The sequence below is a fragment of the Myodes glareolus genome, chromosome 19, assembly GCF_982192425.1.
Source record: "Myodes glareolus chromosome 19, mMyoGla1.1, whole genome shotgun sequence".
Lineage (NCBI taxonomy): Eukaryota > Metazoa > Chordata > Mammalia > Rodentia > Cricetidae > Myodes > Myodes glareolus.
The window spans coordinates 26,694,174-26,707,009 of NC_142044.1; the positions used below are offsets into that span (position 1 = coordinate 26,694,174).

At 45.0% G+C, this 12,836-nt stretch overlaps 1 pseudogene; it reads right to left on the reverse strand.

Annotated features, from left to right (window-relative positions):
- Nucleotides 1-2,612: 2,612 nt before the first annotated feature.
- LOC148118925 (Nuclear RNase P) lies at nucleotides 2,613-2,799 on the reverse strand (annotated as a pseudogene).
- Nucleotides 2,800-12,836: the final 10,037 nt, after the last annotated feature.

Genomic DNA, 12,836 nt, shown 5'->3' on the forward strand with positions numbered 1-12,836 from the left:
TTTAGTATATGGTATCCTCTAAGAAAATGTCCATTTCTTTTACATTTTTCAATTTTGTGGCATAAAGGCTTTTGCAGTGAGACCTAATGATTCTCTGAATTTCCTTAGTGTCTTTTGTTATGTCCTACTTTTCATTTCTGATCTTGTTAATTTGAGTGTTCTCTCTCCCGCCATTTGATTAGTTTGGATAGGGGTTTGTCAATCTTGTTGATTTTCTTAAAGAACAAGCTCTATTCTCATTAATTCTTTGGATTGTTTTCTGTGTTTCTATTTTGTTGATTTCAGCCATCACTTTGATTATTTTCAGCCTTCTGCTCTTCCTGGGTGAGTCTGCTTCTATTTTTTTCTAGAGCTCTCACGTGTGCTGTTAAGTCTCTAATGTGAGCTTTCTCCATTTTCTTTATGTGAGCACTTAGTGCTATGAACTTTCCTCTTAGCACTGCTTTCATAGTGTCCCATTGGTTTGGGTATGTTGTATCTTCATTTTTGTTGAATTCAAGGAAGACTTTAATTTCTTTCTTTATTTCCTCCTTGACCCAGGGGTGGTTCAGTAGTTGACTGTTCAGTTTCCATGAGTTTGTAGGCTTTCTGGGGGTGGAATTGTTGTTAAATTCTAACTTTACTCCATGGTGATCCGATAAGACACAGGTAGTTACTCCAATTTTTTTGTATCTGTGGATGTTTGCTTTGTTACCGAGTATGTGATCAATTTTCAAGAAGGTTCCATGGGGTGCTGAGAAGAAGGTATATTGTTTCCTGTATGGGTGGAATGTTCTATAGATGTCTGTTAAGTCCATTTGATTCATTACATCTGTTAGTTCTTTTATTTCTCTGTTAAGTTTCTCTCTTGTTGACCTGCCTATTGGTGAGAGAGGAGTGTTTAAATCTCCTACTATTTGTGTGTAGGTTTTTGCGGGGGGCCATCCTGTCCAGCAGGAATGAACGCCACCAAAAACGAGAATTCCTTCTCTGGTCACATCTTTATTTGGAGCATTCCCTTGAGGAAAATTGGGGGAAGGGAAGATAGAGCAGGGATGAGAGAAAGCTTAGAGAGAGAGCGTTGGGCCCCGAGGCAGCTGCTTTTAAGAGGTGGAGAGGCTTGAACGCTGTCCTGATTGGTTAATGCCATTCTGTTGGTCTGAGCATGTGCAAGCAAGGGTGCAGGCAGGGGTGCTCAGCCCCACATGGCTACCTCCAAACTGCAGGACCACCTGTGCCTCCAGGTGGCTCCCAACATCTCCCTCTTCTCTTGTTAATAAGAGCAATAAGGCAAAACTATTCTTCAATCTGGTCCCCACCTCATGATGTGTGGACCGATTAAAGAAAAGAAAAGCAAGACACACCCTTCCCGTGCAATGGGACAACTACTTCCCTGGGAGTGCTAGGGCTGTGTCTGCACACCCTCCGCCTATGCATACCTTCCTCCATGCTTTGTGGGACTATCTGGTCCCTAGAGGGTATGCATGGCTAATTGCCTATGAGCTCTTTAGAAGCTGAGAGTCAAACTTGGGGTGAGGATACACATTCCAAGACTGCCAAGGCCTGTGTCATAAAGACCTTGTCCCACCTCACTTGGGCTAGCAGGTAGCACACCAATCAAGGACATACAGCACTTCCACCTAGACACAGCATGCCAAGAATATCTCTGCTCCCACCCATTCCTAAGGAAGGAAAAGGCAAAGTAGAGTCAGTCAGAAAATTGTTAAGAGATAAGAGGTTGCACAGGGTGTTGCTCAAGTCGATGGTGTGAAACAGCTGCTCTTTACATCGCCCAGAAGGTCATCTCTGCTGTCTCCGCACGAATCTTCCACAGAAGGACACTCAGCATCCACTGGGTCATCTTTCTTCTTTATCCCTTTGGTCGGTCTCATTGGCATCCAGATGTATGTCAGCATTCCTAGAAAAACATAAACAAAACTCTCCTCCCAAATAAACATTTAAGAGTATTAAAAACTCTCAGTGTAAAAATTCAGCACAATCAGTACTGGAAGTAGGCTGGTTTTGAACTTAGAGATTTGCATGTCTCCGTTTCAAAGAGCAAATCTTGTTTGCCTGTACCAGCAAAATTTTGAATTAAAAATTAAATGTAAAGAATGCAAGAGAAATCCTTTCTCTGGGGGAAGCTGTCACTGGTAGTGTAGTCCCCCTCTTATGTCTAAAAACCAAAGCAGTTGTCACTGGGAATTGAACTCAGGACCTTTGGAAGAGCAGTCAGTGCTCTTAACCTCTGAGCCATCTCTCCAGCTCCCCTATTCAGATGAAAAAAACCCTCTAGGTAGCATTGTTTAATTCCACCTGTTGCCTCAGGCAATAGGTCCGCCTTTCTTTGTTACCTAGGATACGGTAACCAGGTAGACACGCCTTTATTATGATAATTGGGACCAGTTCTTTGAGGGAGAATGGGCGTAGACCATCGATCATCTGACTACTTCCTGCTGACAAAGGGGCGATGTTTGGGGGATAAATGTTTTTATCTGACTGAATTTTTGGCGGCTGTGGCTGAGCGGCAGCAGCGGACGGCAGCGGACGGCGGCGGCTGCCACAGCTCCGCCTTTGAGGCCCCTTATGGCGCGCTCCACATGGCCCCGCCCCGGGCCGTGCGCGGGCTCGCCGTTTCACCTCAGGCAATGAACTCGCACCGCCGGCTGTGAGTCTTTTTCAAGCTCCGGCGAGGGGGGGCATCCGCCCACCCGTGGAGGGGCTTCTCCTGCCCGGTCTGCCCGCGCGTGGAGCCCCGTTCTCTGGGAACTCATCTCCGCCCGCCCATGTTGCTATGGAAACACAGTTCAGAGTTTGGCCCCTCTCCGTCTTTAGGTCTTTAGCGGTGCTGCCACGCAGCTTCCACCTCTGCCTCCCGAGTGCTGGGATTAAAGGCGTGCGCCACCACCGCCGGCTACTTCCTCAAACAAAGTTCAAGTTTTCTGTACGTGAGAGCCAGAGACTGAGCTCTCTAATCAAAATTAGGCGAAAATCACCTCCAAAAGCTCTGTGGCTCTTTAAGAATAGGAAAGGCAGTCTTAGAACACGATCAAACTCGCCTCCCTACGAGACTGTTGCCCCGAGTCTCTTATCAGCGAGTACGCAGGTGGACGGAGAAGGAGCGGAAGCCGCGGTCTCCCGTACCCCATCGTCCTCATAGTCCCGCCTTAGTTACCTCGCCTTTTTGCTGCTGTTCACATTCCTCCTGCACTGAACTTAAGGGATTTTTCTTCCCCGTTGCTTTCTGTACCTTCTTTCAGATACCTTAACTTTGATTTTTTTAGTATTTTCTTTTCTTTTTAGGCCTATCCTTTGAAATTCTTTTTCCCCCCCTTTCTGGAGGAATTCAACTGACGTCACTCACCGCTCCACGTTCTCAGAGTTCTGAAATTCACGGCTCTCTGTGCTGGTGTCTGATCTCAGCTTTTTCTCCCGGGCTTACAGCACGTTGCTGGGCGCTTCCTTCTCAGGGTCCCCCGGCGTAGTTGTCAGGGTCCCTCAGCGTCCCGGGGTTTCGAGCACCAGTTGCGGGGGGCCATCCTGTCCAGCAGGAATGAACACCACCAAAAACGAGAATTCCTTCTCTGGTCACATCTTTATTTGGAGCATTCCCTTGAGGAAAATTGGGGGAAGGGAAGATAGAGCAGGGACGAGAGAAAGCTTAGAGAGAGAGCGTTGGGCCCCGAGGCAGCTGCTTTTAAGAGGTGGAGAGGCTTGAACGCTGTCCTGATTGGTTAATGCCATTCTGTTGGTCTGAGCATGTGCAAGCAAGGGTGCAGGCAGGGGTGCTCAGCCCCACATGGCTACCTCCAAACTGCAGGACCACCTGTGCCTCCAGGTGGCTCCCAACAGGTTTTGTTGTGTGAGTTGAGTTCTAGTAATGTTTCTTTTACATATGTGGGTTCTTTTATATTAGGGGCACAGATATGCAGGATTGAGACTTCATACTGATGAATTGTTCCTGTTATTAGTATAAAGTGTCCTTCTCCATCTCTTCTGATTGATTTTAGTTTGAAATCAATTTTGTTAGATGTTAGGATAGTCACACCCGCTTGTTTCTTAGGTCCGTTTGCTTTGAAAACCTTTTCCCAACCCTTTACTCTGAGGTAGTGTTTGTCTTTGAGATTGAAGTGTGTCTCTTATAAACAGCAGAATGTTGGATCCTGTTTTAATATCCATTCCCTTAACCTGTGCCTTTTTATAGGTGAATGGAGTCCATTGAAATTAAGTGATATTAATGACCAGTGGTTGTTCACTCCGGTTATTTTTTTTGGTGGTAGTGTTTGTGTGTTTCCCTTCTTTGAGATGTGTTGGTGGAGGGTTGTCAGATGTCTGTGCTATTGTGGATGTCGTTGGCTTACTTGAATTGAGCTTTTCCTTCTTGTACTTTCTGTAAGTCTGGGTTTGTGGATACGTATTGTTTAAATCTGTTTTTGCCATGAAATATCTTGTTTTCTCCATCGATGATGAAAGAAAGTTTTGCTGGGTATAGTAGTCTGGGCTTGCACCCATGGTCTCTTAGTATCTGCAGCACATCTATCCAAGACCTTCTGGCTTTCATGGTTTCCATTGAGAAGAAAGGTGTAATTCTGATAGGTTTACCTTTTTCCTTTGCCACTCTTAATATTCTTTCTTTATTCTGTATGTTTTGTGTTTTGAGTATTATATGGCGAGGGAATTTTTTTTTTGATCCAGTCTATTTGGTGTTCTGTAAGCTTCTTGTACCTTCAAAGGAATAGCCTTCTTTAGGTTGGGAAAGTTTTCTTCTATAATTTTGTTGAATATATTTTCTGAGTTTTTGAGCTGTAATTCTTCTCCTTCTACTACTCCTATTACTCTTAGGTTTGGTCTTTTCATGGTGTCACGTATTTCCTGGATGTCATGTGTTAAGATTCTGTTGGATTTGCTGTTTTCTTTGATCAATGAGTCAATTTTTCCTATAGTTTCCTCAGCGCCTGAGATTCTTATTTCAATCTCTTGTATTCATTTGGTTATACTTGTCTCTGTAGTTCCTGTTTATTTACCCAGATTTCCCATATCCAGCCATCCCTTGATTTGTGTTTTCTTTATTACCTCTATTTAGGTCTTCAATTCTTGAACTGTTTCCTTTACCTGTGCTTGGTTTTCTTGGGTATCTTTGAGAAATGTACTAATTTCTTCTAACTTTTTGTTTGTCTTCTCTTCCATTTCTTTAAGGGAGTTTTTCACTTCCTGTTTAAGGGTCTCCATCATTTTCATAAGGTTACATTTAAAGTCGATTTCTTCTACTTCCTCTGGGTTAGGATGTTCAAGTCTTCCTGTTGCGTGTTTGCTGGATTCTGGTATTATCATGTTGCTTTTCAGGATGTTGGAGAAATTCTTGCATTGGTGCCTGCCCATCTCTTCCTTCAAATGCAGCCAGGAGAGTCTTGGTGTCTTGGTCCAATCTTTGCTGTGACTGACTATGTACTTAGGAGTTTTTCTTGTTCTGCCTCAACACTGGATCAGGCTCTAAGATCCCCTCTGCCCTGAAACAGGCTGTGTTGGGGGATCCAAGGACCCCTATAGATGAAAGAGAGTGCTTAGAGGCTGAGTGGAATGGGGTAAAGAAGGCCAGCAGCCAGGAACACACCCCACTGGATGGCCAGAAAAGCTTAGAGACTTGGAGAGGGCCTGGACTAAGTTCCCTGGGACTATCTGGCCCACTCACGTCTCTGGATCCCCTCAGCATGGGATCAGGGCCTCTTGCAGGCTCCAAGCAATGGAAGGCTTTTGAGGCATGGATTCCTGTCCCTTTTAAGGTCTAGTTAGGGTTTTGTGTGGGTTTTTATAAATGATTGTTTAATCTTTTCTTATACTTTCCCACTGGGTTTTAACAAGTATGCAGGTAGTCAAAATTCACCACTTTCTTGTTTTATTATCAAGGCCCAGCTGAAGGTCCAGTTCTTGGGGTCACCTGGGTTCGAAAGGCATCCCTGGCCCTTGAGTCTTCTCTTGTCTGTTGTGACACAGGTGGAGAAGAGTCAAGGCCTTGCTGACCATGGCTTCTGTTGGAAGCACTTGGGGGTATTTCCTTTCCTGTTGACTCTCTTTGCAGAATATTCACAGGTCACATTCCAATAATAATAATAATAATAATAACATTAACCAATAACAATATTAAGCCTCAGTGAGTCAGCATCTCCACCCCCTAGAACAAGCACACTGATGCCACCTTAGCTGAATCTGCTACCATTTTACTTTCTATGTCTTGTCCATACCCTGGAGGGATGTATGCTTTTCAGATTGGGTCCAAGCTTCTGTAATTTTGTATAAGTTCCAGTCTGGTCATTTCAGTGTTTGATCTTTTTGGCAGTTGGCTGAAGTGGGAGGCACACATCTGTTTTGATCCCAGTAGATACATCACATAAAACAACGTATCAATTTAAAAAAGCCTCCATGGAGTTCTGATCCATAGCACTTCATAATTTTTACAGTGGACCACAGGTCCTCTGACACATAGACACAGCTTACATACATAATTATGAATGTGGGACACAAAATAGAGATACCCAGATCCCTGCAGGCAGCATAAACATTTGATAAGAGTTTTCCTGTAAAGGGAAGGTGCTGCTGGAAGCCAGTTTGCTCAGTTTTTCTGCACCCACCTCCATCTTTGGCGGAGAATTGCTTTGCAGTTGGGTGGAGGAAGCCTGTGGGAGTGAGAGGGTGCGTTAAGGGGAGGGGCCTTGAGCTTTGAGTCTCAGTCTTCAGGTGTGGCTCCCAGAGAAGGGTAAGAGAGAAAGGTGTGGCTGAAGGCTCTTTGGCCGACTAGAGAAGTAGTTTGTAATTCTGTGGACATAGATTTGTACAGAAATTAACTATTTAAAAAGAAAAGAAAAGAAAACCTAAGTCCGGAGAGAGACAGCTGTGGGGTGCTATAAGAAATGGATACAAATCAGCAAGATTAGGAGTGGGTAGAGACGGACTTGACATTTTAGAAGAGCTGACAACTCAGTGCCTGCATTGATCTGGTCTGTCAAAGAGGGACTGCAGGTGGAAGCATTCAGGGTAGAAGGAGAAATGGCTGGTTCCTATGGTTTACAAGCCAAGAGGAAGGCATGGGTTGGATGTTCATAGGGAGGGTAATAGCTATGTGGACAGTGTTAACACCTGCCCCCTCTCCATGGTTGAATCGGGGAAGTAGGGAGAAGTGGAGAGTTTTTCAGCATCCATGAGTCACCTCGAGTATCAGTATGGATTAAAAGCCGTAGGCTGAGATGCCGGGTGTTGCCATCCTGGAGAAGAGAGAACTGGAGCAAGAGGTGTGTGGCTAGGAAGGTAAACTGAAGCAGCATTGCCTCACTCAGGAAGATTTGAAAATCTCCAGGTAGCTGGAAAAGGGCTTTTGGGATCCAACAGAGGCAGAGCTAGAATCCCTTGGTTCAAGGTCCTAAGGAGTCCCATGTCCCGGAGCAGAATTGTGCAGGCTTAGTGTCCTTGGCATCTAGAAGGTCAGACAGCCTGTACCTACTAGCTGCCCCTGCTGTTCAGGTGCACAGGCTGGGGGCCTTGTCTCACCACCTTAGGTTCCTCCTGTCCTACTCTCCTGGCCCCCATGGCTTTGAACACCAGTTCAGCCTGCCTACTCTCCTCTGAACCCTGACTTGACCTGACCCCTGACCTTAGGCTACCCCCCCCACCCCGCTGCCTTGCAGTAATCTTTGCCCTGCACCAGTGTGGGATCCACCACCCGGTTCTGTGCCACCCTCCCGGCACGGTTCGTGCGCTTTCGTACCGGACCACGAGCTGGGGGCAAGGGCCTGGGGATTAAACAAAAGACAGACAGACAGAGAGAGAGAGAGAGAGAGAGAGAGAGACCTGGGTCATTCGCCAAGAGGTGAATGCCAATTTATTTAGCTTCTGTAATGTTTATATACCCACGCCCCAGAAGAGGGAACCCCCTCCCAACCAGACAGTCCTAGGCTGAATCACCAGGGTGTAGCAGAGATAACAGAAACTAGCAGGAAGCTTAGCTGGTTAGCCAAAACAGTCCTTGCAATTTGCACCTCAAGGAGCAAAGGGGCAGGGCCCTACACACCAGGGACCCAGATCCTGCTCCTCCTCTCTCTTATGGGTTCCAGGAGGTGACACTGGAGGACCCGGGCACTTTCATCTTGCTGAGACTCTGCTGCCACTGAATTATTAAAAATTATCACTTAACCAGGTTGAAGCTGGTTTTCCTCCTCTAGAGAAACTACAATTGAAAGCAGCTTCTCTCTGTCCTTGGACCTTCTGATTCAAGTACAGTTTGTACAAACCCCAGGACCAAAGCAATGTGATTCTCTTCACTGTGTTTCCTTAGTTTTAGCAGGTCTGTGTCAGTTTTCAATGCAATATTCTGCACATGTAAACACACATTGTAATGGTAAAAGTAAAATGTCCCCCCAGTGGTGGCAATGGGCAGTGGCCCACAAGACCACGCTGCAAGTCCCCAAGGCAGCTAGTGCAGGCAGGGAGGCCCCAAGTGGCCTCCAATGGGCCATGAGGGCCTTTGGGTACTAGGCAGGGAGCCACATGTTGGGTGAGAGACCCAGGCAGATAGGCATGCCATGCAGAGTGAGGTTGGATATTTAGTTAATGGGTTATAGAAGGGAAGCAGAGAAGGAAACCGAAGGAGGATGAGGAAAAAGAAACACAGAGTGGGAGAGGAGCAGGGAGAGGAGAGGAGAGGAGCCATGGCAGCAGCTACCTGTTTGGAAGAGAGACAAAAAAGAAAGGGACTTGGGCTGCAAGCAGGAAGGAAGAGGTGGACAGGGCAGGAGTAGGCAGGGCTTATCCCTCAAAGGGACAGGGCAGACCATTACATTCCCATCTCTTTTTTATAATAAAAGGGTGGGAGATTAGGCTCAACAAGTTAAAAGAATTGGGGCATCAGATTCTCAAGACTGCCTCCTGCTTATGGTGGGCATCGTTTTGAGGGGGAACTTGAGAAAGCTGGGTGCTGGTCACATCCTCGGATATACACCTTAATAACTTGTATTTGTGTTTTACTGAAATTTGTTTGGTGAGGTTGTTCTTTTACACTGACAAAACCTCTCAGCTGTCAAACTACATCAGAGATCTTTGAGAAGGATAAAATTTTTCCTGAGTTATTGATTTAAAAAAAAAGACAAAGAATTTACTTGGTTGACACCTAGAGCTACTCCTCAGGGTTCTCCATGGTCACTGAGGGTTGTATTTTTCTTTTACTGTTTAATGCAGGGCTTCCAGGCTCCAGAAGATCCTGGGAGCTAAGAAATTTGTAGGAAGACAAGCCTACCTTGACCTGAGCAGCTAAGCTGTTGAATCTAGCAATTCTGCCCACTGTCTAGAGACCTTCAGTTTAGATGAAAAGCAGTTTTTTTGCCCAATGGTCAGTGCTTGGCAGTTGAAGCGAATTGAGGATAGACATTGTTTTGTGCCCATTTGTCTTCTGTCTTCTTTGGAGGAAATAGAGTGCTGCTGCTAGGAGCCAACCTGTCTCTTTTTGTTATGAAAAGTATTTTAATAATTAAGTATTTAAATGCTATATTCCCCAGATCTCTGAACAGTTGAGGGCTGTTTATCAGGTATAACTACAGTATAGAATCTGCCTGTAGAGCTGGGTCTGAGCTTGACTATACTGGCTTTCAACTTAATAGGTAAGATTTACACTCATAAAAATACAGAGAGAATAAAAAATTGCTTGCAATAGGTTAATGACAGAACTGACAATATATAGTAGAGAACAGCTTAATATATTTTAAATCAGGGTTGGATTAAATATACCATATTTTTGTAAGAGACTTAAAAGTACATACCAGTTTAAAGCATGAGACGTACTGTTTTGTTAGTCTGGAATGAGATATAATAGGCAGACAATTTTAACATTAAACAGTAAACATAGGTGCATTTAAATTACATGTATGGACACACAGATACAGAGTGAACAAAAATTGGGCAAAGTGGATGCTCTTGGTCGACCCTACCAAAGGCATACCACTGTACAAAACACACATGTAACAGAGTCAACAAGAGGAACCAGACAGGGAATACCTCAGTAAAGATGGCGGGACTTAGTCACCTGACCTGGTTCTCAGTTAAGATGACAGTGTAGTCATCTGACTTCAGTTAAGATGGTGGCAGTCACATGTTGTATGGAAAAGCCACATTTTTTGAGTGCAGGAGATTTAAACATAATAACAAGAGAGACCTAGAGGTGTGATCCACCCTGTAGTAAAGCCGCCATGCCACAAGTTGTGGCTGGGAGCAAAAGCCGGAATTGAAAACAACTGTCTCGTGGATCCAACCAATCTTGTCAGCAGCAATGGCAGGGACAGTTTGAGGAAAAACAGAGCTGGCGAGACACCGGCGGAGTATGGCTTGAGGGTTTATACCATAGCTGAAAATGTGAAAACAGGTGAAAAACACCACAGGACCTGTAGAAGAGCGTCTTCTCTCCACAGGTGGGGTGTTAAAGCCTGACTGGCTCCGATCCCGGTGATTCAGAAGCCAGAGAGGCTAGAGGCTGCTCTGAGTGGTCTCTCACTGCAGAGACCACTTACAAGTGGTCCAAAGAAAAGTTAAAAAAAAAAAAAGGAGAAAGAAAAATCTGAGAGACCCTAAGCATGGGAGGACCAACCCCAGGTTGTCTGGTCATATTTTTAGCTATGGAAAGCAACCAGAGATGAATGTTAGTAAAGGGGGCTGGTGTGTGTAGAGGTTGGTGTTCAGGCAGATAGAACACAGAGCTGTTGTAAAGAAAGCCTGTTCCAGAGTGAGTCCAGGGTTCCATGTTTCCTCAGCCAGCCTGTCCGCTGGCAGGAGGGAACCTGGAGAGCCTGGCCGCGTCACAGCACCAATGTAATGGTAAAAGTAAAATGCTGCGGTTCCCTAAGGGGTGTAGGGGCAGAAACACTGCAGGTCCCAGAGTGACATCAGTGGGCAGCAGGCACAAGACCATGGCAGGCCACAAAGGCAGCCAGTTCCAGGCAGGGAGCCACATGGCGGGTGAGAGACAAGACCGATAGGCATGCCATGCAGAGTAAGTGGGTATTGATTTAGGGGGTTATGGAGGCAAAATGGAAGGGGGAAGGGGAGAAGGGAGAAGAGCAGAAAGGCAGAGAGAGAGAAATAAAGTGAAGTAGAGAAGGGGGAGGGGAGAAGTGGAGAGAAGGCAGTGAGGCAGAAGCTGCCTCTTTGGGAGAGAGACAGAAAAGGAAGGGACTCAGGCTACAAGCAGGAAAGAAGATCTGTCTGCCTTGGGGTGGATGGGGGAGGGTGTGGGCAGGGGAGGGGTGGGTGGGGCTTGTCTTTTAAAGGACCAGGACAGACCATTGCACACATGACCTCTTCTCTCTAGGAACTAAGCTCTGAACATAGAACTATTATTCAAATCCACCATCCAAAAGACTATGAATTGGCAACAAAGAGCATCTGAAGGTGTACCTGCAAGGCTCTCCTGGTTCAGAGATGGTGGATTCTTAGGAAACAGTGGACCTCTCTATCTTTGCAAAGAAAACCAGATGAATAAGTTTGGTTTGAGATACTCCCGAAATGGTGTTGGAACTATTCACTCATTTTCAGATGAATGTTCTGGATGTAATGTGGCTGCAAGACCAGAAGAGTCAAGATGAACAGATACTGCATTAGTTATTACACACGGGAAGAGTCCAGGTACACGGACACCGTGCTAGCTATAACACACGGGAAGAGTCTGGATGCACAAGCAACATGTTAGTTACTAGACATGGAAAGAGACCAGGTACACGGACACTGTGTTAGTTATTACACACACAGAAAGAGTCCAGATAAATGGACACTGTGTTAGTTATTACACACAGGAAGAGTCCAGATGCGCAGACTCTGTGTAAGTTACTTCACTCATCATAAACCAAATGACACAAAAAGAGACTCCCAGGAGGAAAGGGTTATTTTCCTAAGATCATTGACAGAACTAAACTTTACAAATAAGTTAAGAATCAAAATCTTAATTCCATAAAAAAACAAAATCAACTGTACATTTTAAAATCTTGAAGCTTACTAGAAATCATAGGAAATAACTGAGATTCTAGTATCACGTAAATTAAAGAAAGTTTTTTAATATAAATCCTTTCTAGTTCCACAAGTGATGAAATGATAATGGTTGTCATACAGATATCAATAGAAACATAAACCACCACAGTATTTCTAAGTTATTAGCAGTATAAACCATAATTGCCTAAAAAAAGTTGGTATTCTCAAGCTTTTAATTCCACATATACAAAGATTCCTAAGGAAAATACTCCAAAAATTAACAAATATTTAGGTATAGATACTCATTAGGCCATCATTCAGAATACGAAAGAACTTGTAGGTGTAGCGGCACATGCCCTTAATCCCAGAACTTGAAGGTAAAGGTAGAGGAAGGAAGAATTAATTGTATGAGTTTAAGGCCACTGTGGTCTACATGGCAAGTTCCAGACCAGCCAGGGTTACACAGTGACACCCTGTCTCAAATACAGCCACACACACCCTCAAATAAACCCCCCCACACACACACACACTAAAGAACTGGGGAAAACTAACCGCGGAACACTATGAACTTCAGTTGGCATAAATTCTAAATATGAAATTAAACAGAAGGGTTGGAGTCTTTACTGTTGCTGGCTGTAAGGTATTGGAGGTAACTGACACACAATAGTTTGCTTTCTGTTACTGTGATAAACGCCATGACCAAAAGCAACTTGGGGACGAAGGGATTTGTTCATCTAATAATCCCAGGTCACAGTCGATCTTTGAGGGAAGTCAGAAAGGCAGTCAAGGCAAGAACTCTGATGCAAGAACCATAGAGAAATAAGGCTTGCTGGCTTGCTCACTCGCCCAGGCGAGTACACCCT